Consider the following 26,609-nt stretch of genomic DNA (forward strand, 5'->3'; position numbering starts at 1 on the left):
TTAGACCCAGATTCTAGGTCATTTGGTTAGTAGTGACCTTGACAAATGACTACAGTTGAGCCTGTTTTCTCATCTGTAAAATAGGGGTAATGAAATGTTTCCAATAAAGTAGTGACAATTAAAAGATAATATATGAAAAGCAGTGAGCACAATGCCTGATATATTTGGATTAAAATACCTAATTCTTTGAAGAAAGTTTCTAACAGAAACTTTTGATGTTGACAGAAAACCATCAAACCACAACAGCAAGAGAGGAAGAAAGGAATAGAGGATCCACAAAACAACCAGGAAACCATTAACAAAATAGCAGTAGTGAGTCCTTACTTACCAATAATTACTTTGAATGTAAATGAATTAAATTATTCTCCTATCAAAAGGCATAGAGTGGCTAAATGGTTAAAAAAAAAAAAAAAAAAAAGACCCAACTATATTTTGCCTACGAGAGATTCAGTTCACCTTTAAGAATGCACAGAGGCTGGGTGTGGTGGTGTGGTGGCTTATGCCTGTAATCCCAGCACTTTGGGAGGCCAAGGTGGGTGGATCAACTGAGGTCAGGAGTTCGAGACCAGCCTGACCAATATGGTGAACCCTGTCTCTATTAAAATACAAAAATTAGCCAGGCGTGATGTCAGGCACATATAATCTCAGTTACTGAAGGAGAATGAAGTAAGAGAATTGCTTGAACACGGGAGGCAGAGGTTGCAGTGAGCCAAGATTGTACCATTGTACTCCAGCCTGGGCACCAAGGGCAAAACTCTGTCTCAAAAAACAAACAAACAAACAAAAAAAAACAACGGAGACTGAAAGTGGAAGGATGGAAAAAGATATTCCATGCAAACGTAAACCAAAGAAGAACATGGGTTAGTTATATCAGACAAAATAGATGTTAAGTCAAAAACTTAATATGTAAAAAAGAGACAAAGATCATTATATAATGATAAAGGAGTCAATTCATCAAGAAGATATAACTTCTATAAATATATATGCACCTAATCTTGGAGAACTTAAATACATAAAGTAAATATTAAAATATCTGAAGGGTGAGATAGACTGCAATACAATAATAGCGGAAGACCTCAATATCCAACTTTCAATAATAGACGGATCAGACAGACAGAAAATAAATAAGAAAACATTCGACTTCAACTACACTTTGAACAAAATGGATCTACAGACATATACAGAACATTTCTTTCAACAGCAACAGAATATACATTCTTCTCCAATGCACACATAACATTCTCCTGGATAGATCATATGTTAGGCCACAAAACAAGTCTTAACAAATTTAGGGATGTTGAAATCCTATCTATGGAAAGTATCTTTTCTAATCACTATGATATAAAACTAGAAATCAGTAACAGGAGGAATTTTGGAAAATTCAAATAGGTGGAAATTAAACAACGAACTCTGAACAACCCTTAGGTCAAAGAAGAAATTCAAAAGGGAAATTTAAAAATACCTTGAGATAAATGAAACTGGAAACATAGCATAATGTAACTTATGAGATGCAATAAAAGCAATTCTAAGAGGAAGGTTTATAGCATAAACTCCTACATCAGAAAAGAAGAAAGGGGCCTGGCACGGTGGCTTACACCTGTAACCCCAGCATTTTGGGAGGCCAAGGTGGGTGGATCACCTGAGGTCAGGAGGTCCAGACCAGCCTGGCCAACATGGCAAAACCCCATCTCTACTAAAAAATTAGCTGGGCATGGTTGCAGGCTCCTGTAATCCCGGCTACTCAGGAGGCTGAGGTGGGAGAATCGTTTGAATCCAGGAGGCAGAGGTTGCAGTGAGCTGGGATCGCATCACTGCACTCCAGCCTGGGTGACAGAGCAAGATGGGGTCTCCAAAAAAAAAAAAAAAAAAAAAAAAAAAAGGACTCGTAAAGCAGTAACCTAATCTTATACCTCAAGGAACTAGAAAAAGAAGAACAAACTGAGCCCAAAGTTAGCATAAGGAAGGAAATAACAAAGATGAGAACAGAAGTAAAGACTAGAAAAATAATCGAAAAAAATCAACAAAACTGAGAGTTGGGTTTTTTGAAAAGATAAGCAAAATTGACAAACCCTTAGCTATACTATGAAAAAGAAAAAGAAGACTCAAAATAAGAAATGAAAGAGAAGATATTATGACTGATACTACAGAAATACAAAAGATCATAAAAGACTGTTATGAACAATTATATATCAAATAATTGGATAACCTACAAGAAACAGATGAATTCTTGGCAACATATTACCTGCCAGGACTGAATCATGAAGAAATAGAAAATATGAAAAGATCTAAGAGTGAGTAAGGATATGGAATCTGTGATCAAAAGTCACCCATCAAAGAAAAACCCAGGACCAGATAGCTTCACTGCTGAATTCTATCAAATATTTAAAGAAGAGCTAATAACAGTCTTTCTCAAATTCTTCTAAAAAGAGGAGGAAATACTTCCAAACTCATTTACAAGGCCAGCATTACTTTGATACTAAAGCCAGACAAGGACACTACAAAGAAAAGAAGACTATAGGCTATTATCTTTGATGAACACAGATATAAAAATCTTCAACAAAATACAGTCACAATGGATATATGTTTTGGAAAATACATCATTAGACAATTTCATCATTGTGTGCAGTTACCATAAAGTGCACTTACACAAACCTAGATGGTATAGGCTATTACACACCTATGCTACGTGGTATAGCCTATTACACACCTAGGCTACGTGGTATAGCCTATTACACACCTAGGCTACGTGATATAGCCTATTGCTCCTAGGCTGCAAACATGTACAGCATGTTACTGTACTGACTACTATATGTAATTGTAACAAAATAGTAAATATTTGTGTATCTGAACACCCAAACATTAAAAAAGTATGGTAAAAATGTGGCACATATATATAAAATGGTGCACCTGTATAGGGCACCTACAATGAATGAAATTTGCAGAGCTGGAAGTTGCCCTGGGTGAGTCAGTAAGTGAGAGGTGAGTGAATGTGAAGGCCTAGGACATTATTGTATACTACTGTAGACTTTATAACACTGTATACTTAGGCTACACTAAGTTTTTCCAAAACAATTTTCTTTAATAATAAATTAACCTTAGCTTACTGTAACTTTTCTACTTTATACAGTTTTAAGTTAATTTTTTTCTTTTTGACACTTTTAAAATAACACTTAGCTTAGGCTGGGCGAGGTGACTCACCCCTGTAATCCCAGCACTGTGGGAGGCTGAGGCTCACAGATCACCTGAGGTCAGGCGTTCGAGACCAGCCTGGCCAACATGGCAAAACCCCTCCTCTACTAAAAATACAAAAATTAGTGGGACAGGGTGGCGCAAGCCTGTAATCCCAGCTACTCAGGAGACTGAGGCAGGAGAATTGCTTGAACCCGGGAGGTGGAGGTTGCAGTGAGCCGAGATCATGCCATTACACTCCAGCCTGGGCAACAGAGCAAGACTCTATCTCAAAAAATAATAATAATAATAATAATAATAACAACAGCTTAAAAGACACACTGCACAGCTGTGCAAATATATTTTCTTTCCTTATATCCCTATTCTATAAGCTTTTTTCTATTTAATTTTCTTCTACTTTTTAAATGTTTTTTTTTTTTCCTGTTAAAAATGAAGACACAAACATATACATTAGCCCAGGCCTACACAAGGTCAGGATCATCAATATCGCTATCTTCTTTTTTTTTGAGACGGAGTCTCTCTCTGTCCCCTAGGCTGGAGTGCAGTGGCGCGATCTCGGCTCACTGCAAGCTCCGCCTCCCGGGTTCACGCCATTCTCCTGCCTCAGGCTCCCGAGTAGCTGGGACTACAGGCGCCCGCCACCACACCCGGCTAATTTTTTGTATTTTTAGTAGAGACTGGGTTTCACCGTGGTCTCAATCTCCTGACCTTGTGATCCGCCCGCCTCGGTCTCCCAATGTGCTGGGATTACAGGCGTGCGCCACAGCGCCCGGCCAATATCGCTATCTTCTAACTCTATACCTTGTCCCACTGAAAGGCGTTCAGGGGCAATAATATGCACGGAGCTGCCATCTCCTATGATAACAATGGCTTCTTCTGAAATGCCCTCTGAAACATCTACCTGAGGCTGTTTTATAGCTAACTTTTTTTTTTTTAAATAAGTAAAAGGAGTACACTTTAAAATAATGATATAGTTTAGTATAGTAAATAAACCAATAACAGAGTTGTTTATCATTATCAGATATTATGTTTTGTACATAATTGTTTGGGCTGTATTTTATATGATTAGAAACACACTGGATTTATGTCAGCATCACCACAAACACATGAGTAATGCTTCGTGCTGTGGCATCACTAGGTGATAGGAATTTTTCAGCTCCATTATAATCTTATGGGACAACTATCGTATATGTGATCCTTCATTGACCAAAACATTGTTATGTGGTGTATGACTGTACTAGCAAATCAAATTCAGCAGTGCATTAAAAGGATCATTCGCCATGATGAAATGGGATTTATCCCTGAGATGCAAGGATGGTACAACATAGGTAAATCAATTAATGTGATTCACCATATTAACAGAAAGAAGGACAAAACACATATGATCATCTCAATAGATACAGAAAAAGCATTTGAGAAAATTCAACATTTTTTCACCATTAAAACCGTCAACAAATTAGGTATAGAAGGGATGTTCCTCAACACAATAAAAATTATATGCTAGCATCATACTGTACTAAAGACCCATGGCTAACATCATACTCAATGGTGAGAAGTTGAAAGCTTTTCCTCTAAGATCAAGAACAAGACAAGGATGCCCACTCTTACTTCTATTCAACATTGTGCTGGAAGTCCTAGCCAGAACAATTAGGCAAGGGGGAAAAAAAAAGCATCCAAATAGGAAAGGAAGAAGTGAAATTGTCTCTCTTTGCTGACAAAATCATCTTATACATGGAAAACCTTAATGATTCTGTTAAAAAACTGTTTGATAAATTCACTAAAGTTACAGGACACAAAATAAACACAAAATCTGTAGTAGTGTTTCTATACACTAACAATGAACTGTCCAGAAAACAAATTAAGAAAACAATCCCATTTATAATATCATAAAAAATGCTTAAGGAATAAACTTAAACAAGGAGGTGAAAGATCTGTATACTGAAAATTATGAAACATTGATGGAAGATAACACAAATAAATGAATGCCCATCACATTTATTAGCTTGGTGCAAAAGTAATTGTGGCTTTTGCCATTACTTTAATGGCAAAAGGAGTACGCTCTAAAATAATGATATAGCATAGTATAGTAAATAAACTAATAACAGAGTTGTTTATCATTATCAGATATATATATTGTACATAATTGTATGTGCTACATTTCATATCACTGGAAATGCATTATAGCAAAAAACACAATTACTTTGGCACCAACCTAATAGTAAATATTCAGTAAATAAAGCTATTTTTACTTTTATTCCATATAAACTATCTTAGATAATTCTTCACATCCCAGGTGTCTCATTAGTAGAGGAATATAATGAATAAGGCTTAAAAAAGGTTGACCTGATCTAAATTATGTGGGTATGAGCAATATGCTTGTAATATTACTACTTTTTTTTTGGTATTAGAACACCTTAGGTCTATACTGCCAAACCCTAAACTCTTCAATGACAGAAATGTCAAATAAGGATCTCATTCTTAATCTGTGCAAGACACTGTGACAATATTGGTGCCACTCTGAACAATTTATGCTGTAATGCTGAGAAACACAACAAGCGCATTCTTTTTTTTCTCTTGGCTGTGTAAGCTAAAGTACCGGTTTATGAATTATTAAAGTCTTCTATGTAATAGGTACCCTTTTAAGCACTTGGGACATTTATTTATTTTGATGAAAAAAAAAGAGACAAAAGTTCCTGCCCTCATGTAACTTATATCCACTCCATTTATTTATTTATTCATTCATCTTACCATATGGCAAATGCCATAGTAGGATTATGAAAAGGAAAAGACAAAGATACAAAGAGGAATGTGATACACTGTCTGATAAGCTCCTTGTCTGACAAAGCGGAGAGTGATAGAGTAGATCTGTAAATAGCTACTGTATTATAATACAGCAGCTCTACAATGAAGTATTAGCAAATGGCACCATGAACAGACATAGAAAAGCGAGCAAAGTATTCTCCGAGGGAGGGAGGACGATCCGAGACTAAGGAGGTGGCAAGAGATGAGGACATTTGAGGAAGGTTAAACAGGGTTTGTCAGTTGGGGAGAGTGGAGAAAGGGCATCAGGCAAAGCAAACAACTGCTGGGTTCTATCAGTTAATCAATTAATGAAGTATATGGTAGAATGTAAAATCAAAAGAAGGTACAATGTATAAACTAAAGTCGCTTATTTGGGAAACAACTCTTATCGATCACCAACTAATTAAGCTCTGCCTTTGTCTTTTTTTTTTTTTTTTTTTTTTAAAGTAGGCCTTAGTAGAGAACAGCCTTTATCCTCCCTAAGTTTTTCCACAAGAGAATAGTTGAGTGGACTTCCACTTGGGTTTGCTCTCTGATGCTTTGTGTTTTCCCAGGGTAATGTTTAAGAATATATGGCCCATCTGTTAGCTGTGTGGAGAGTAAGCTTCCTGCAGGATAATAAGTTGTAAGTAGTTTTAAAATGGAGAATCTTGGGCCCTACTCCTGACACAATGAATCAGAATTGGCAAGAGGGCTGGAGTCTGTAATTTTTCATGAGTGGATTCTTAACGGAGGTTTAAAACCACTGGCCTAGGCAGAGATTTACTCTCAAACACTGCCTTCTCAGCTCAATAATCAAAATCATTTACCTATTTATCTTAATTATTTTAGCCAGCATTTTACCTGTATTTGTTTTGCTATTACTTGAATTCAAGCTTCCTGCATCTTCTTTGTCTAGTAAAATGTAATTTTCTCTGCTCCTTGCTACGTGTTACCTCCACTCCCACCCCCTTACAATCCAAGGAGGTTCACTCAACTTCATCTATTCTTCTAGTTAGTAAAAATGTTACCATGACAACGTCACATCTATGTCCTCCACTTGGCTGCACATGAGAAGCACGGATTGACTTACCCAGGGTCCATCCTGCAGCGGCAGGCCAGGAAAATCTATGGAACCTCATTTGTGATGAGGATTGGACATTGTTATTAATTTTCCAGAACCAAGGATTCTGGAAGTGTAGGACATAATCTCATTTCACTCTAGCTATTGATTTCTCCCCAACTGATAGGCTGGATTTGGGGATAAAGTTACTTTGCAAATAATGGATAAAGTCTATCCTTTATCCTGGTAACAGAAACTTTTTGAAACTACTTTTATCTACCCATCCTAGCATTTAAATCCAATTAAGTTTCAGAAACATTTACTGAGTGCCCACTAAGCCCTACACAAGTCTTCTTGCTGAAGATCCTTAAAGGAATCAAACCCGTTTTTACATTCATTTTTTAAAAAATTTAACAGGCAATGCATTTTAAACAAAGTTACAGAGTTAGAGCTCTGTCTTTAAGTAAGGAGCCATGGATAATAGACGCTCACTCCTTTAGGATTCTATCGGAAGTCATCAGAAAAATAAAACTCAGAATTTCTTCTATCTATCCACTACTCCTTCCATCCATCCTTCCTTCCATCTGACAAGAACTGTGTGGAAGGCCCTGTGCTAGATGCTGGGTATAAAATGATGAGCAAACAAATTTGTCTCCTGACCATTGGAAGTTTATAGCTTAGTAGCAGAAAAAGTGCTGGAGGCAAACAGAAATTCCAACCCTAGGTTCAGCTCTCTCTCTATTTGTACAGGTTGGGGGAGTCAGTGAATTTCCTGAATTCTCTATTTCCTTGTGTGGAAGGGGGCTGCCTTGTCTGTTGCAGAGGGAAGTTGGCAGGATTGCATTTGAGTTCACCCTAACAGTTTGAAGTGCTACATAAATATAATAATTGCAAATTAAGTTTGATTTAAATAGTGGAGAGAATAACTATCACGTGCACACAATGGAGAGAAGTAAAACTTGAAATAAGAGGGAGGACACCTGAATTCTAGTCCTATCATTTCCACTGACTTGTGCCTGTGCCCTGCCCATGGGGCAAGGAGCCATTTCTCCCCTTGGCCTTGATTTGAGCTGATTGATTTATAGCTTCATGAACCTCTCAGTGTATGCTATTAGGAAAGGCAAACCTGCAGAAATGCAGAGCTCAAGTGTCTCTTAAAAGCTCATCAATTCCATCTGTTTGCATGTCAGGCTTCCTGAAGAGATCTTTCTTTTCAAAGGTCTCTTAGGAGGCAAATATCTCAGCCTGTCTTGGAATCCAGTGCAGGGAGTTGTCTAGGAGTGTTCAGGAGTGGGCTGCAGGGGCACACAGGTAACATCTGTGTTGGCTAGAGGGCTCCACAAGCTGTGCAGGGAGGTTTCAAAATGTGGAGGCCATTAAACATCCTGACACCCACTCAAGGGGGCATCATGGCAGCAGGAGCTCCATGAAGTTTTTGGTGTGTACTTAAAAGGCTCTGCCTATGCAGGTCTGAAGAACCTGCCCAAGGTGCAAGCCCTGGCTTTCTTGCTGAGGCTCTTTAACATGGCACCTTGGTGTGGCATGGAAATTCACAAACCCATTTCACTCCATTTCCCTGCAAGGGACTCTAGCCCTAAGACTGATACACATGGACTCCTTCAGATACCTGTTGCTCATTTCATTCACTTTAGGAATGTGTTTGCTTTCTTGTGGTTATTTGGGGAGAAGGAGCATATTTATGGGGACACACATAATTCAGAAATGCTGAGTTTTAACAATATAGGACTGAGGGATTTCAGTATGGAACAAGGAAAGTCCTTGGAATAGAATAGATTCAGATTTGAATCCTGCCACTTGCTTGTCATATGGCCTTAGGTGATAATAAACACAACTTTATTATCTTTTACTGAGTAATGGCCACTCAGTAAAAGGAGGTGGTAGTAGTTGTTATAATCATTGTTCCATTTCTGGAGCCCAAGCTCAACTTCCCACAACTGTCAGTCCACCACAACACAGTTCGCAATCTGACAATTCTTCCTCTCACTTTCACCTTCACATCCAGCTCACCCCCACATACCACAGACTCCTCTTTCTTGGCCTCTCAGATTTCCACCTCTCATTTCCACACCTAGGAACCCATCAGGCTCTTCCCTCCTCATACTTCAGTTAGTACTCTAGTTCCCAGTGGACTCTCCTCTTTAGTCCTCTTGAGAATTAACCTGCTCAAAACTTGCTTTCAAATTACAGCCTACCCCACTGGAAAGTGCATCATGATCCCTGATCCAATCCAAACTCCTCACTTTGCCCTACATCCGGCCTTACCTTCCCTACCCTGGCTAGTGGAGCCATTACCCAGGAAATGTCCAGGGAAGAAGAGGGGCTTTCTTGTGATGAAGAAAGCTTTTCCCAGAAGTCCTCTGGCAAATCACTCTCACATTTCTTTGGCCGGAATTAGGTTATATATCTACACCTAAAGTAATCACTGACAAGAGACCACAACACTATGATGGCTGGGATTTGAGACCTAAGGTTGATTCTGGGAAGGGCCAAGACTTCTCTCAAAGTGCATGACCATTTGGAGGAAGATGGATAACTGAAAAAATTGGCATTGTTAATAAGGAGGAAGGGGCAACCAGCAGTGTCCCTTACACTCCCAATCCTGAGAGTCTATGATTCTTGGCTTGTTCCAGCCTATAGCCTTGCCCATGCATTTTCTCCTGCTTGGAACTCATCCAGTAAATCTTTGTATGTCAGAGACTCTGCTGGGCCATCTTCCCAATGTGAATCAAAATCCTTCTCTCAAGGTTCAGATCAAGAACCAACAATTCAATGGAGGGATTTCCTCCCAAAATGAATTACCTCATTACTTGCAAAGTAAACTTGACAACCCATGCCACACTTCACACATTGGCTTATATTGGCTTAGAATTTTCTCAGTTGAGCTGTAAACTCCTCAAAAACAGAGACCATCAATGAATATCCTTATTTCATTTGGATCATACATGTGCTTGTGGTGGCCAACCACGAAGACTGTGCTTAACCAATGCTTGTTGAATTTAATAAGAAGACAGTCTCTATGCTCTTTCTCTGGTAGGTGCTTGAAGACATCATGCTTAGCACCATGGCAGATATAGCTCCTCCTCTCCTATAGCTTGTATTTCAGGAGACGAGATCACATACACTGTGTGAAGCTGCAGAAGTCCATCTTCCACCACCCACATTATTCTTTGTCCTTTTAGTCTTTTCATATGTCCCCATCAGTAATCTTCTGGACTACGGCTGTCCAACCTTTTGGCTTCACTGGATCACATTGAAAACAGAAGAATTGTCTTGGGCCCCAAATAAAATATAGTAACACTAAAGATAGCTGATGAGCTTAAAAAAAAAATCTGGACAATGCTGACAACACCTCACTAGAGTACTCTGCCTGAGCCTTGTTTCCAAGCTGTATGGTAAAGATATCTGATAGCGATAACTTAAGCATACCCTGAATGACTCAGTATGGCAGATGCACCTGAATGTCTGTTCTGAGTTAGGGAATCTGGAAGTGGCCAATCTGGAGATTCATTCCTTGTCTATAAGGAACATCTGAGCCCCTGTCTTGTCTCGTGGAACACAGGCCATACAGGGAATAGAGGCCCCAAGTTCTGGGTTGAATGATGGTTGCCAGGTGGAGGTTGTTAGGGAAAGGTGGTTAAGTGAAAATGCTACATAAACTGCATGCTTTTTTGTTGTTGTTGCAAGCGGTTGCAGTTCTACTGTTCAGCCTGCCACCACTGGAACAGTGGTTCTCCTATCCAGCCTACCGCTACTGGACACTCTCTCTTATATGTAAGCCCCATGTCTTGACCCAAGGCTCTGGGTCTCTTCTTCGGCCTCTTGAACCTGATGCCACCCCTAGTGGAGTGGATAGGGGTTTGGTATGATACACCCCAGATAGGACCTTCTTGATCTATTCCTTCACATCCCTCTATAAAACAAAACCAGTCCTTCCTAAATCCAAATCCCTATGGGCTTGGGAAATGCTGGATTAATAGTCTATAAGAAATCAGTTCATAGATAAAGATTTCAATGTTACCACTCCAGAGCACAAAGGAAATTTGCAAGGGAAATTTACAGTAGGTACAATGGATTAACACAAGGACATGAAAATAATAATGCATTTTAAGGGCTGCTCAGCTGAGGTTCTGGCAAGGCAACCTTCACTTTTCAATGACCCTTTACTCTTCCTCTACCCCTGCTTGCAGCTTCTCTTAAGAAGCTGCTATCAAAGTGGCTGGCAAGATGGCCAAACAGGAACAGCTCCAGTCTGCAGCTCCCAGTGAGATCAATGCAGAAGGCGGGCGATTTCTGCATTTCCAACTGAGATACCTGGCTAACCTCATTGGGACTCGTTAGACAGTGGGTGCAGCCCATGGAGACAAGCTGAAGCAGGGTGGGGCGTCACCTCACCCAAAAAGTGCAAGGGGTCAGGGAACTCCCTTCCCTAGCCAAGGGAAGCCATGAGGGAATGTGCCATGAGGAACAATGCACTGTGGCCCAGATACTATGCTTTTCCCCACAGTCTTCACAACCTTCAGACCAGGAGATTCCTTCCGGTGCCTATGCCACTAGGGCCCTGGGTTTCAAGCACAAAACTGGACGACTGTTTAGGCAGACACCGAGCTAGCTGCAGGTGTTTTTTTTTTTCACACCCCAGTGGCACCTGGAACACCAGCGAGAGAGAACTGTTCACTCGCCTGGAAAAGCGGCTGAAGCCAGGGAGCCAAGTGGTCTATCTCAGTGGATCCCATCCCCACAGAGCCCAGCAAGCTAACATCCACGGGCTTGAAATTCTCACTGCCAGCACAGCAGTCTGAAGTCAACCTGGGACACTTGAGCTTGGTGGGGGGCGGGGCATCTGCCATTACTGAGGCTTGAGTAGGTGGTTTTCCCCTCACAGTGTAAACAAAGCTGCTGGGAAGTTCGGACTGGGTGGAGACCACTGCAGCACTGCAAAGCCACTGTAGCCAGACTGCCTCTCTAGATTCCTCTTCTCTGGGCAGGGCATCTCTGAAAGAAAGGCAGCAGCCCCAGTCAGGGGCTTATAGATAAAACTCCCATCTCCCTGGGACAGAGCACCTCAGGGAAGGGGCAGCTGTGGGCACAGCTTCAGCAGACTTAAATGTTCCTGCCTGCTGGGTCTGAAGACAGCAGCAAATCTCCCAGCACAGTGCTCGAGCTCTGCTAAGGAAAAGACTGCCTCCTCAAGTGGGTCCCTGACCCCTCATGCCTCCTGACTGGGAGACACTTCCCAGCAGGGGTCAACAGACACCTCATACAGGAGAGCTCTGGCTGGCATCTGGTGGGTGCCCCTCTGGGATGAAGCTTCCAGAGGAAGGGGCAGGCAGCAATCTTTGCTGGTCTGCAGCCTCCACTGGTGATACCCAGGCAAACAGGGTCTGGAGTGGACCTCCAGCAAACTCCAGCAGACCTGCAGCAGAGGAGCCTGACTGGTAGAAGGAAAACAAATAAACAGAAAGGAATAGCATCAACATAAACAAAAAGGACGTCCACACAGAAACCCCATCTGAAGGTCACCAAAATCAAAGACCAAAGGTAGAAAAATCCACGAAGATGAGGAAAAACCAGCACAAAAACGCTGAAAATTCCAAAAGCCAGAATGCCTCTTCTCCTCCAAAGGATCACAACTCCTTGCCAGCAAGGAAACAAAACTAGACAGAGAATGAGTTTGATTAATTGACAGAAGTAGGCTTCAGAAGGTGAGTAATAACAAACTCCTCTGAGCTAAAGAAGCATGCTCTAACACAATGCAAGGAAGCTAAGAACCTTGAAAAAAAGTTAGATGAATTGCTAACTAGAATAACCGTTTAGAGAAGAACATAAATGACCTGATGGAGCTGAAACACACAGCATGAGAACTTCGTGAACAATACACAAGTATCAATAGCAGAATTGATCAAGCGGAAGAAAGGATATCAAAGATTGAAGATCAACTTAATGAAAAAAGATGTGATGACAAGATTAGAGAAAAAATAATGAAAAGGAATGAAGAAAGCCTCCAAGAAACATGGGAGATGTGAAAAGACCAAACCTATGTTTGATTGGTGTACCTGAAAGTGATGAGGAGAATGGAACCAAGTTGGACAACACTCTTCAGGATGTTATCTAGGAGAACTTTCCAAACCTAGCAACGTAGGCCAACTTTCAAATTCAGGAAATATACAGAACACTACAAAGATACTCCTCAAGAAGAGCAACCCCAAGACACATAATCATCAGATTCACCAAGGTTGAAATGAAGGAAAAAATGTTAAGGGCAGCCAGAGAGAAAGGTCGGGTTACCCATAAAGGGAAGCCCATCAGACTAACAGTGGATCTTTCTGCAGAAGCCCTACAAGCCAGAAGAGAATGGGAGCCAATATTCAACATTCTTAAAGAAAACATTTTTCAATACAGAATGTCATATCCAGCCAAACTAAGCTTCATAAGTGAAGGAGAAATAAAATCCTTTACAGATAAGCAAATGCTGAGAGTTTTTGTCACCACTAGGCCTGCCTTACAAGAGCTCCTGAAGGAAGCACTAAATATGGAAATTAAAAACAGGTACCAACCACTGCACAAACATACCAAAATGTAAAGTCCATCGACATTATGAACAAACTGCATCAACTAATGGGCAAAATAACCAGCTAGCATCATAATGACAGGATCAGATTCACACATAACCATATTAATCTTAAATGTAAATGGGCTAAATGCCCCAATTAAAAGACACAGACTGACAAATTGGATAAAGAGTCAAGACCCATCAGTGTGCTGTATCCAGGAGACCCATCTCACATGCAAAGATGCACATAGGCTCAAAATAAAGGGATGGAAGAAGATTTACCAAGCAAATTGAAAGCAAAAAAAGCAGGGGTTGCAATCCTAGTCTCTGATAAAACAGACTTTAAACCTAGAAAGATCAAAAAAGACAAAGAAGGGCATTGCATAATGGTAAAGGGGATTGATGCAACGAGAAGAGCTAACTATCCTAAATATATATGCACCCAATACAGGGGCACCCAGATTCATAAAACAAGTTCTTAGAGACCTACAAAGAGACTTAGACTCCCACACAATAATAGTGGGAGACTTTAACACCCCACTGTCATATTAGACAGATCAACGAGACATAAAATTAATAAGGATATTCAGAACTTGAACTCAGCTCTGGACCAAGTGGAGCTAATAGACATCTACAGAACTCTCCACCCTAAATCAATAGAATATACATTCTTCTCAGCACCACATTGCACTTATTCTAAAATTGACCACATAATTGGAAGTAAAACACTCCTCAGCAAATGCAAGAGAACTGGAATAATAACAGTCTCTCAGACCACAGTGCAGTCAAATTAGAACTCAGGATTAAGAAGCTCACTCAAAACTGCACAACTACATGTAAACTGAACAATTTACCCAGAATGACTACTGGGTAAATAACAAAATAAAGGCAGAAATAAATAAGTTCTTTGAAATCACGAGAACAAAGACACAACGTACCAGAATCTCTCGGACACAGCTAAAGCAGTGTTTAGAGGGAAACTTATAGCACTAAATGCCCACATGGAAAGCAGGTGATATCTAAAATTGACACCCTAATATCACAATTAAAAGAACTAGAGAAGCAAGAGCAAACAAATTCAAAAGCTAACAGAAGACAAGAAATAACTAAGATCAGAGCAGAACTGAAGGAGATAGAGACACAAAAAACCATTAAAAAAAAATCAGTGAATCCAGGAGCTGGTTTTTTGAAAACGTTAACAAAATAAATACACTGCTGGGCAGACTAATAAAGAAGAAAAGAGAGAAGAATCAAATAGACACAATAAAAAATGATGAAGGAGATATCACCACTGATTCCACAGAAGTACAAACTACCATCAGAGTACTATAAACACATCTACACAAATAAACTAGAAAGTCTAGAAGAAATTCATAAATTCCTGAACACATACACCCTTTTCCCAAGACTAGACAAGGAAGAAGTGCAATCCCTGAATAGACCAATAATAAGTTCTGAAATTAAGGCACTAATTAATAGCCTACCAACCAAAAACAGCCTGGGACCAGACAGATTCACAGCCAAATTCTACCAGAGGTACAAAGAGGAAATGGTACCATTCGTTCTGAAACTATTCCAAACAATAGAAAAAGAGGGATTTCTCCCTAACTCATTTTATTAGGCCAGCATCATCCTGATACCAAAACTTGGCAAAGACACAACAACAACAAAAAGACATTTTCAGGCCAATATCCCTGATGAACATCGATGCGAAAATCCTCAGTAAAATACTGGCAAACCAAATCCAGCAGCACATCAAGAAGCTTATCCACCATGATCAAGTTGGCTTCATCCCAGGGATGTAAGACTGGTTCAACATATACAAATCAATAAACATAATCCACCACATAAACAGAACCAATGACAAAAACCACATGATTATCTCATAGATGTAAAAAAGGCCTTCGATAAAATTCAACACCGCTTCCTGTTAAAAACTCTCAATGAACTATCGATGGAACGTATCTCAAAATAATAAGAGCTATGTATGACAAACCCACAGCCAATATCATACTGAATGAGCAAAAGCTGGAAGCATTCCCTTTGAAAACCAGCACAAGACAAGGATGCCCTCTTTCATCACTCCTATTCAACATAGTGTTGGAAGTTCTGGCCAGGGCAATCAGGCAAGAGAAAGAAATAAAGGGTATTCAAATCGGAAGAGAGGAAGTCAGATTGTCTCTGTTTGCAAATAACATGGTGTATATTTAGAAAACTCCATCATCTCAGTCCAAAATCTCCTTAAGCTGATAAGCAACTTCAGCAAAGTGTGAGGATACAAAATCAGTGTGCAAAAATCGGAAGCATTCCTATACACCAATAATAAACAAACAGAAAGCCAAATCATGAGTGAACTCCCATTCACAATTGCTACAAAGAGAATAAAATACCTAGAAATACAACTTACAAGGGAGGTGAAGGACCCATTCAAGGGGAACTACAAACCACTGCTCAAGGAAATGAGACAGGACACAAACAAATGGAAAAACATTCCATGCTCACGGATAGGAAGAATCAATATTGTGAAAATGGCCATACTGCCCAAAGTAGTTTACAGATTCAATGCTATCCCCACCAAGCATGCTCATGGATAGGAAGAATCAATATTGTGAAAATGGCCATACTGCCCAAAGTAGTTTACAGATTCAATGCTATCCCCATCAAGCATGCTCAGGGATAGGAAGAATCAATATTGTGAAAAATGGCCATACTGCCCAAAGTAGTTTACAGGTTCAATGTTATCCCCATCAAGCTACCATTGACTTTTTTCACAGAATTAGAAAAAAACTGCTTTAAATTACATATGGAACCAAAAAAGAGCCCACATAGCCAAGACAATCCTAAGCAAAAAGAACAAAGCTGGAGGCATCATGCTACCTGACTTCAAATACTACAAGGCTTCAGTAACCAAAATAGCATGGTACTGGTACTAAAACAGACATATAGGCCAATGGAAGAGAACAGAGGCCTCAGAAATAATGCCACACATCTACAACCCTCTGATCTTTGACAAACCTGACAAAAACAAGCAATAGGGAAAGGATTCCTTATTTAATAAATGGTGTTGGGAAAACTGGCTAGCCATATGCAGAAAACTGAAACTGGACCCCTTCCTTACACCTTATACAAAAATTTACTCAAGGTGGATTAAAGACTTAAATACAAGACCTAAAACCATAAAAACCCTAGAAGAAAACCTAGGCAATACCATTCAGGACACAGGCAAGGGCAAAGACTTCATCACTAAAACACCAAAAGCAGTGGCAACAAAAGCCAAAATTGATAACCAGGATCTAGTAAAACTAAAAAGCTTCTGCACAGCCAAAAAAACTATCATCAGAGTGAACAGACAACCTACAGAATGGGAGAAAAATTTTGCAATCTATCCATCTGACAAAGGGCTAATATCCAGAATCTACAAAGAACTTAAACAAATTTACAAGAAGGAAACAGACAACCCCATCAAAAAGTGGGTGACAGATATGAACAGACACTTCTCAAAAGAAGACATTAATGCCACCAACAAAAATATGAAAAAAAGCTCATCATCTCTGGTCATTAGATAAATGCAAATCAAAACCACAATGAGATACCATCTCACACCAGTTAGAATGGTGATCATTAAAAAGTCAGGAAACAACAGATGCTGGAGGATGTGGAGAAATAGGAACACTTTTACACTGTTGGTGGGAGTGTAAATTAGTTCAACCATTGCGGAAGACAGTGTGGCGATTCCTCAAGGATCTAGAACCAGAAATACAATTTGACCCAGCAATCCCATTACTGGGTATACACCCAAAGGATTATAAATCATTCCAGCATAAAGACACATGCATGCATGTGTTTATTGCAGCACTATTCACTATAGCAAAGACTTGGAACCAATCCAAATGCCCATCAATGATAGACTGGATAAAGAAAATGTGACACATATACACCATGGAATACTATGCAGCCATAAAAAAAGGATAAGTTCATGTTCTTTGCAGGGACATGGGTGAAGCTGGAAATTATCATTTTCAGCATACTAACACAGGCACAGAAAATGAAACATGTTTTCACTTATAAGTGAGAGTTTAACAATGAGAACACATGGACACAGGGAGGGGAACATCACACACTGGGGCCTGTCAGGGGATGGAGGGCTGCGGGAGGGATAACATTAGGAGAAATACCTAATGTAGATGATGGATTGATGGGTGCAGTAAACCACCATGGCATGTATATACCTATGTAACAAACCTGCACGTTCTGCACATGTATCCCAGAACTTAAAGTATAATAAAATAAAATAAAAATAAATTAAATAATTCAAAACAAAACAACAAAAAAAGAAGCCACTCTTTTTAGACGAAACTCAGTGTGAGCAAACGGAACACTTAGTGCATTTTATAGGTCAACGGGAGATGAAGGTTATCTGAGGAATGGTCCACTCAACTCCTGCTTGCATGTACGTATTTCCTTGTCAGGGCTAGGAAATTCTCCCCACCTATCCTTTTGATCACCATGGCTGTGATTGCCAGGGACAAAGGAGGAAAAGGACAGAGCCAGATAAAAAAGAAACAAAAGTCAGTTTGTTTAAATTGCCAGGGAATAATGCCTTTGGCTAAAGGAAGTCAACCCAGAACATCCTGTTCTAGTTAATAAAGTGCGTCTGTCTCCCATTTAAGTAAGGAAAACAATCTCTGCATTTGTGAGGGCTGCTCAGACATTGCCACCTTCACTCCCACCCAAACTTGCGGATGGCTGAGGAGTGTCTGTCCTTTCCCGAGAGCAAGCTGCTCCTTCTGAATATTAAAGTCCCAGGCAGGACACGTGCATTTAAGCACAAACTCCCTTTTTCAGATGCAAATCTCAAAGCTTTCACTAAAAAAAATAAGCTAATTCCCTCAGTGATTGAAATCTATATAATTCAGACACAAAAATAAATGTTCCTTCTCTCCTCTACCTCTGTTCCAAAGTATTTCAGCAATGTGGGATCTAGATACAATTCACTTACTCCATGTGACATTCATGTCAAATAACAGCTGAACAACCTTATGCTTTGGAAGGACTCCTTCTCCTGCCACCTTCCTAAGATCTATTCCGGCATCGATTCCCAAGTCGCGGCATCAAATAATCCATGACAGATTCTGGATTGCCCAGCTGGTCTGTCTGGGAAGGTGCCCATTTGTGAATCAGAGCTCTTAGCAAAAAAATGACACTTCTGCAGATAAGCCTGCAAGCTTTTTCTTGTCAGAAAATGAAAAGTATGTGTTTTCATTAACTTTTGCATTTTCCTCCCTTAAATGCCAGAAACCTCAGAGGCAAATTTGTAGCCACGGTGCTCCAATCTGCAAGAAAAATGAAAGACTGCAAGGGCTGGAAGGAGCCCTGAGATCATCTACCAATATCGTCACTTTATAGATGAGGAAAGTGAGGTCCAGAAAGGGGGAGGATTATAGGTCATGCTGCTAGTTCATGACAGGAACCCATATTTCATGACTTCCAGCTCCATCTACTAATGTACAGTGGACTGTGGAAATATCTACTACTCCTACCTCCTTCTGATGGTCTCTGTTCACTTTGCAGTGAGCTGCCTTTCATCATCCTTTCGTCTGGTGCTTCTCAAAGTGTGGTCCCTGGCCAGAAGCATCAACATAACCTGGACCTTGTTAATACATAAATTCTCTGGTCTCCTCCCAGACTTGCTCACGCTGTTTTAACAAGCCCTCCAGGTGAATTTAATGCTCATTAAAGTTGAGATACTTACTTTAACCTGTTAGCTCCATCCAGCCTATTCACAAGGGATCAGATCCATCTGATTTCATAGCTCTTTTTCAGTTTGGCTGTTCTAGTTACCTAAGGCAGAAGTTCACTTAAGTTACCTCTGGAGAAAGAGTGCCTATTGTAAAGTTTTGGACAGGAACTGGAATGGAAAGCTGTCATGAACTGAGGCAGCTCGAGGGACCACTCTCTCTGTGTTTTTACCCTGTTTCTCTCCCATCTGCTCTTATCTCCTCTCTCCAAAATATTCCTTTACTTCCAGCTCTATTATTTTCTGTTCCTTCTTAGCTGGCATTTGCCATTGGCCTACCACAACCTAACTCTAAAGTCTAAACCACGGTATCCTTTTTGCTTTAATTTTTCTTCCCAAGTGGAAAATTCTTTCTATATGACTTCTATCATATCTCATTTCAAATTCCTGAAAAGGACATTAACTGGCCCAGTGCATCTCTTGAGCCAGGCCACACTGGTCACACGGTTACCTAAATGATTAACCACACTTGAGCCAGATGTTTGCTCCTATCTAATCAATTATTGCCATCACATGAGTGGGCAGCTATTACCATTACAAAGTAGGTGATTACATGGGGGAGTAAAGAGAATAAGAGTGAAACTTGGAAGTGAGACTTCTGTGTAGTGATAGGAACTTGTGTACTGAGAGGAAATTGGGGGAGAGAGGAGGATGGCAGATGTAGAACTCCCCCCACCAACCCTATGAATGAGATGAGGGAGCTTGGGTGGTGGGGCTGAACAATTTGGCTTACTGAAGGTTGAGTTGGAAACGAAGGTTCTGTTATCTTATTATGACCTCAACCTTCAAGAGTACTTCCAGGTTTGGATGGGCTGGAATATACGGGATGCAGTTTATCAACTCCCTAAAAGTCACAGAAGATTCAAGCTGTAAGGAATTTCAGGGAACACCCAGCTCAGCAGTTCTCAGCCCTTGCTGCCCATTAGAGTCCTCTGAAGAGCTTCTGAAAACCAGAGATTCCTGGGCTCCACTTCAGGGATTCTGATTTACAGCTCCCTAGACACTTCAAGTGCACAGCCAGGACTGAGAATTGGTGCTCTAACTAGACCCTCTTAATTTTACAGGTGGGGAAACTTAGGTTTGGCTGCATAATATTACCATGGATCACTTAAAGATCTATTTCTAACTTGGTTATAGAGTTTGGGTTACTAGATCATAAAATGTTAGAGCTAGAGGAGATCATGGAAGCCATGCAGCAGAACCCTACCACTGTTACTAGAGGCTAATGAGCTAAGTGACTTGCCTAAGGAGTTGTAGCCAGAAAGGGGATGGTTGAGGGGTAGAACCCAGATCTCCTGACTCCCAATCCAGTGCTCTCCCTATAACAGCCAAGGACAAGGGACTAAAAGAGCCAGATGAGACATTAACCAGAACCGGCTGCAGGCCTTGCACACACTCTACTCAAGAAAGCCTTCCCAGCAGCATAGCTGAAAGTCTGGCAGCAGAGTCTGGGTGGAATTGGAATGTCAAGCAGTCTTGGCCAAAGGAATCAGTGCTTTGGTGCCCTCAGATTGCTCAGGAGGCTGGTTTGATGATGCTAGTGCTTGCTTTCTGCTTGCCTCCCAGTTGTCCTGGGAGTATGTGTGTGTGTTTGTGCATATTCCCAATCAATGGACAGCTGGGTTGGAACTGTGTTGTGATGTGCTCAAAAACCATGCCCTGGGTGTCAGGGATCTCTCCATTTACTGGGGCAAGGTTGTCTTTGTTTTCCAGAGTGGCTTTGGTCAAAGTGTTGACATTCATTGGTCTTGCGTAGAGTTGGAAATGAGCTCCAGTGGGTATTTAGGAAGCAGAGGCATGTGATTCGTGTCCAGGGGTCGCTCTGGGTGTACGTGCACATGCATGTGCACGTGAGGGTTGCTGGTGGAGGTGGTTGAAGACAAGAAGGTTCCAATGCAAGAAAATGAAGCATACCAGACATATTGAGCAGGAAGCAGGAAACTCCAAGGAGGTAAATGTGAACCTTAACCATATCCTCTTACAGGTATGGGGTGAGGGGGAAGAAGAGATGAAAAAGTAATACTCCTGCTTTAAGCTTATGAGGAACTTTACAATTGATAAAGCATGTTCACATGCGTTTAGCCCTTCTGACCCTCATAATGATCCCACAAGGTGGATAGTTCCTGTGATCTGAACTTGCAGTGGAGTAGCTAGGCTCCAAGACCACATGGTATTTAGATGAGGGGGCTGAACCACTACCTCTGACTCCAGCCCAAGTGCTCTGTCCAACGTGATATGCTATGCCTCCCAAGTGTGAGAGTGTGTGTGTGCACACATGTGTGTGCCCTTCCTGGGTGCAGACCTGTCTGGCAAGGGAGTTTAAGTGAAGGCCAGAATGAGGTGTCATGTTTACCAGGGCCAAGCAGAAACTGGACTATGAATTCAGGAATATAGCACAGGAAATTGGCTCTGGGTCAGCTGTGATTGTCTTAGATAAGTTAGCTTTCATTTTCATCTCAGCGAAATAATAAGCACCTCGAGGGGTTGTTGTAGGGCTCAATAATAATGCACACAAAATAGCTAGACCACGTCCCTCCCATGAGAAGTACATGCATTCAATAAATGGTAACTATTAATATCCTGTATATATGTTATTGGCTGGTGTGCAGAAGACCACCTGTTTGCAGATAAGAAAGACAGCAGCTTGGCTCAGGGCCAAGGGTTGCTGGCTTTGTCCAAATACATCTTCAGGTACTTTCCACAGAGCCTCTGACTATATAAAACCAAGTCCCACTTCCCAGCCTCACCTTTCTAACTCATCACAGCCCGATCTCTAATTCCTCACACATACTTACTAATGATTTGCTAGTTAAGTGCAAGTACAGATGATTTCAGGTCTGAATCAAACAACAGAGTGTGGCAGTACTTCAGAGGACTGGGGTGGCCTCAGCAGGTTTACAGTGTGTATTCTTCGGTGGGGTGACTGAGTAGATGACAACTCCTTGGGGTCCTGGATCAAGCAGATCACAGCTGCTGAGCTCTTACTAGCGCCAGGCCCTTTATATTTGGAATCTCACTGAATCTTCCCAAGCAGACATGTGAATAGGTGTTATTTCCATTTTACATATGAGGAGGCTGAGGAGGTGCTAAATTAATTGCCAAAAGTCATCAGGAGCTGAGATTCAAGGCCAAGACTGCCTGGCTTCAAAGTCTGTGCTGCTTCTACTACCTACAACCCAGTCCTCTGACAAAGACTCTCCTTCGACCAAAACTTTAGTTGGGCTCCTGAGTCTCCTTTGACTAGGTCAGACATTGGGCTTCCCTCCCTGTCCTTGTAGAATCCAGTTTGAGCAAGAATCCTGCTAAGTCGTTTTGGCTAAAATCTTCCACCTGCCTTTGGTAACTCGCCACCCTTGTTATCTCAGGACTCTGGCCTGCCTTCAGCAATAATCCCATCCTATCAATTTAACCGGAAACCCCCTATTCTTGATGTTTCCTCCTAGTAATTTTCCAAGCACTGCCCCCCATGCTGTTCCTGGGTTATAAATCCCCATTTGTCCCTATTGGAGTCAGAGTTGAGCCCAATCTCTCTCCCTCACTGCAAGACTCCTCTGCCATAGTTATATGTCTATCATAGTCCCCTGCTCTCCAGCTCCTGAATAAAGTCTGCCTTACCATCTTTAACAAGTGTCATAATGTTTTCTTTCAGATCTCCATCATCCATACAGGTTAGACCTATACCAAAGCCAGGAAATGTTAGGTTTACAGGCGGGTGCAGCACATTGCTTGGAGCCCAAGAGGATAAGGCGTGTGAAGACAGGGCTGGTCAAGAGTGATGTGGCCTGGGAAAGGGAGAGTATTCACTGACACTGGACCCCATATTGGCTTCCTCCCCACCCTCTTCCTCTGGGTTGAGTTCTATCTCAGCCTCCACCCAGCCTCACCTCTGGCTTTCACCTCTTCCAGCTCACACACTAGTGACTGACTTTCAGGGGGCATTCCCCTAAGCCAGGCTCATGGAGGCACATGCAGAGAATGTGTCAGGTGAGAGGCAGGATGAGGCAGAGGAGGCTCCACCAGAGCCCAGAACCTTCTGTGGTGCCTATCTGCCCAGGGACGCTCAGGTGCCCCTGAGATACTCTTTCCCTGGTTGTGAGGTGATGCAGAGCCCCAGGCAGGTTGATGGCTCCATTTTAGCATCAGCTGGATGTAATTAGCTTTGGTGGGGGGCCAGACACTTTTACAGAGGACTTCATTGTTCTTGGGAACCTGGCAGGAGTGTTTATCATTTCAGAAACTGAGAAGGCGCTGGCTCTCTCCCTCTCAGCCTCGGGACTGTCCTCCCTTCAGATGCTAATCCACAAAATAAGTCCAAGCCAGGTCTCAGATGAAGTTCAGGGCTTGGGCGGAGCCCAGACTTTTATTTCTCTCAGGAACAAGGCAGGTGTGGAATCCACACCTGGAAAGCAGCCAGATGGAAACCTAGAGCAACAACTCAGAATGTCACATGTCAAATAACTTAATTGGGTAATCATCTGAAGAAGGGTTTGTGCACAACATATTCGGGAAGTCTGAACCAAGAGTGTGAGGGACTAATTCAAGAAGACGGTTAAGTCTGCCCAAGCCTGCCTCAAGCTCACCCAGCTGCAGGCCCTGGGACCTTGCTGGATCAATTCCTCCCAGGAGAGCTCTAGAAATGGTATCTAGCAATCCCCACCTGAGACCCCTGGGCAGTCAAACATTCCTGGAGCTGCAACGACATCCCACCCAGAATGCCCACCAGCTGTGCACAGTCCTAAACTATAAGAGTCAGTGTAGTGTGGTGGTTGCCTGTCTACACTTTGGTTCAGCTTGGGTTGGGCCCTGGCTTTGCTGGTTATAAACTATATGTGACTTTGGGTAAGTTATTTCCCTGTGCCTCAGTTTTCCCATCTGCAATTGAGATAAAAATAGGGCCTACCTCCTAGGGAGGTTGTAATAATTAAATGAGTTAAGATATGTAAATTCAGTCCTGGTGGTTTCCCTGGATTCTGGAGTGGGCTCTGGAGGCAAATTCTACTTTCACAAGCCTGTTGCATATGCAAGGTCCTGACCCTGATACTAGTTTATCTGGAACCAAATGAAGCCACTACAATCTAGTTTCCATAGGAGCTTATGGAGTGAGGGCTTCCACACATCCTGGCAATAGGGGCCAGAGTGGGATACACTTGAATTTCCATAAGATCTTAGTCAGGGGAGATGGTTAATCTTGCCTTAGGGGGATAAAGGTCCTCTTCAGGAAAAAGCTGGTTCTGGAAAAGCAAAATTGTGTATGTTTGCATAATCTTGGGTTCGGTTTCCTTCTGAAGTTAAAAGTCTTAGTTTGTTACATGTTCAATGATTCTACTTTCTTGGTAAATATTTAAACATGCAATGTATAATATGACTCTACATCTATTAATCCTTTCTCCTTTCTACAATAGTTACTGAAGAGAAATAGACACTGACATTTATCTGGTTCCAATTTTCTGCCAGGTACCTGATCCACACTTCTCATTTTACCCTCATAATGATTGAAGTAGGTAGTATTGTTACCTCGATTTTATAAATGTGGAAATTAAGGCAGAGAGAAGATAAGAAAATCACCCAGGGTCAAGGAGATTAAAATTCGGGGTGGACTGCAAAGAACCAATTCTTCACAGTGAGTACACAGCATTACTTTCCCAACTAAGTGACAATTACTTGCCAAGTATTGGTCTAGAATACACAACTGATCCATCATGTTTCTTGCCCTTTCAAGAAGTTTGTATTCTAGTAGAAGAGAGTTATATACAAACAATAACTAAAAACATGAAAAACAAAAAAGAAAACTGTAGGATAGAAGAAGTATGTGTAATGGATTTTGAGGAGGCCAAAAAAGGGGTGATCAGTTCAGCCTGAGGGGATGGAGAGGGCTCCATGGAGAAGTTGACCCTTGGGGTGGGCCTTGAAGGATAACCTGAATTATGATGAGTGGAGACCAAGGAAAGGGGAGATGCAGGAGTTTGAGGCAGACAGGACCATATGTGCATAGGCATGGAGAAGAACATCGGTGTACTTGGGCATGGAGAACAGATCAGAGTAGCTAGGACATTGAATTTTGGAGCTGGGCTGTGACAGGCTTAGATCTATCAAAGTGTTGGTCTTGATTCTTTAAGCCCTAGGGAGCTGCTAAATGCCTCAGATGAAATGCCATGAGCTGATCTGTGCATAAAGGATCATTTCTGCATAGGAACAGGGAAGTACATACAGTCCTGCATCCTTCAGAAATGTACCATCAGCTCCTAATGTCTCTGCCACTATTGGTTTCGGGAATGGGAATAAGAGAACAGGAGTCTCTTTCCTGTTGAAAGCAGCATGTTGAAGACCAGAACTGCTATGGGGCCCTGGCATAGTGGGCCTCTATAGGTTTGCAAAAGCTTAGCTGTTCTGAGTGATGAGGACGTGTCTGCTGCAACAGCCAGACGCACCACCATCAGGATGGGGTTTGATGTGCTGTCCTTTGCCAATGGTAACAGTGGGACCCAGAAAGAAACAGGACTGGCATTGGGAACACACTGTAACCATCTTGCAATATTCAACCCAAATGCTGGCTACAAAACTAGAAGATTGTTTTTCTAAATTAAAGCCGTTTTGAATTCATGATTACATGTTCCCCATATAATGTGTGATTTACAAACACTGACTTATAAATTCTACATAAATGTAAATTACACATCTGTGCACAGTATGTTACATATTTGAACGTAGACTAGAACAATGTTCCATTACATATAATAAACCAGGTAGCTCTTTTAACATTAGTGCTAGAACTATGTATTTATGATTATAAGGCAACTTCCCCTGAGGACCCTACCATTTTTTCTTTTTTTTAAACATATATTCTGAAGTCATTATGAAAAAAAAAACTGATTGCTTTAGAAAACTGCTCAAAATTATTTGGCTTTGAAAGAAAACGGAGTGCCAAAATTTTGTCTAATAAAATGACATTTAAAGTAGAATCTGAGTCAAGCCTGAAGGAAGATACGCTGGTTTTTCGAGACAGCAAAAAAATTCAGTCTTTGGTATCCAACGTTCTATTATTCATTGGCCTGAATTGGCAGGAGAGCTGTTGGTACTTTGGAGATGACCAGAGAGGGCGAGAGAAGTGACAGGTTGATAATGAGAGAAATACAACCTGAACTCTCTCAGGTCAACTCTGAGCATGCTGGGCATTTATTATTTGGAAGTGAAGAAGATTCGATATCCCC

General features: G+C 41.3%; 1 protein-coding gene across 2 annotated transcripts in view; it reads right to left on the reverse strand.

Annotated features, from left to right (window-relative positions):
* The window catches only part of ME3 (malic enzyme 3), a 1,085,505-nt gene that overhangs the window by 88,812 nt on the left and 970,084 nt on the right, over nt 1-26,609 (reverse strand). The gene's annotated exons all lie outside the window — the stretch shown is intronic.

The sequence above is a fragment of the Macaca thibetana genome, chromosome 14 (genome assembly GCF_024542745.1).
Source record: "Macaca thibetana thibetana isolate TM-01 chromosome 14, ASM2454274v1, whole genome shotgun sequence".
NCBI classification, from domain to species: Eukaryota; Metazoa; Chordata; class Mammalia; order Primates; family Cercopithecidae; genus Macaca; species Macaca thibetana.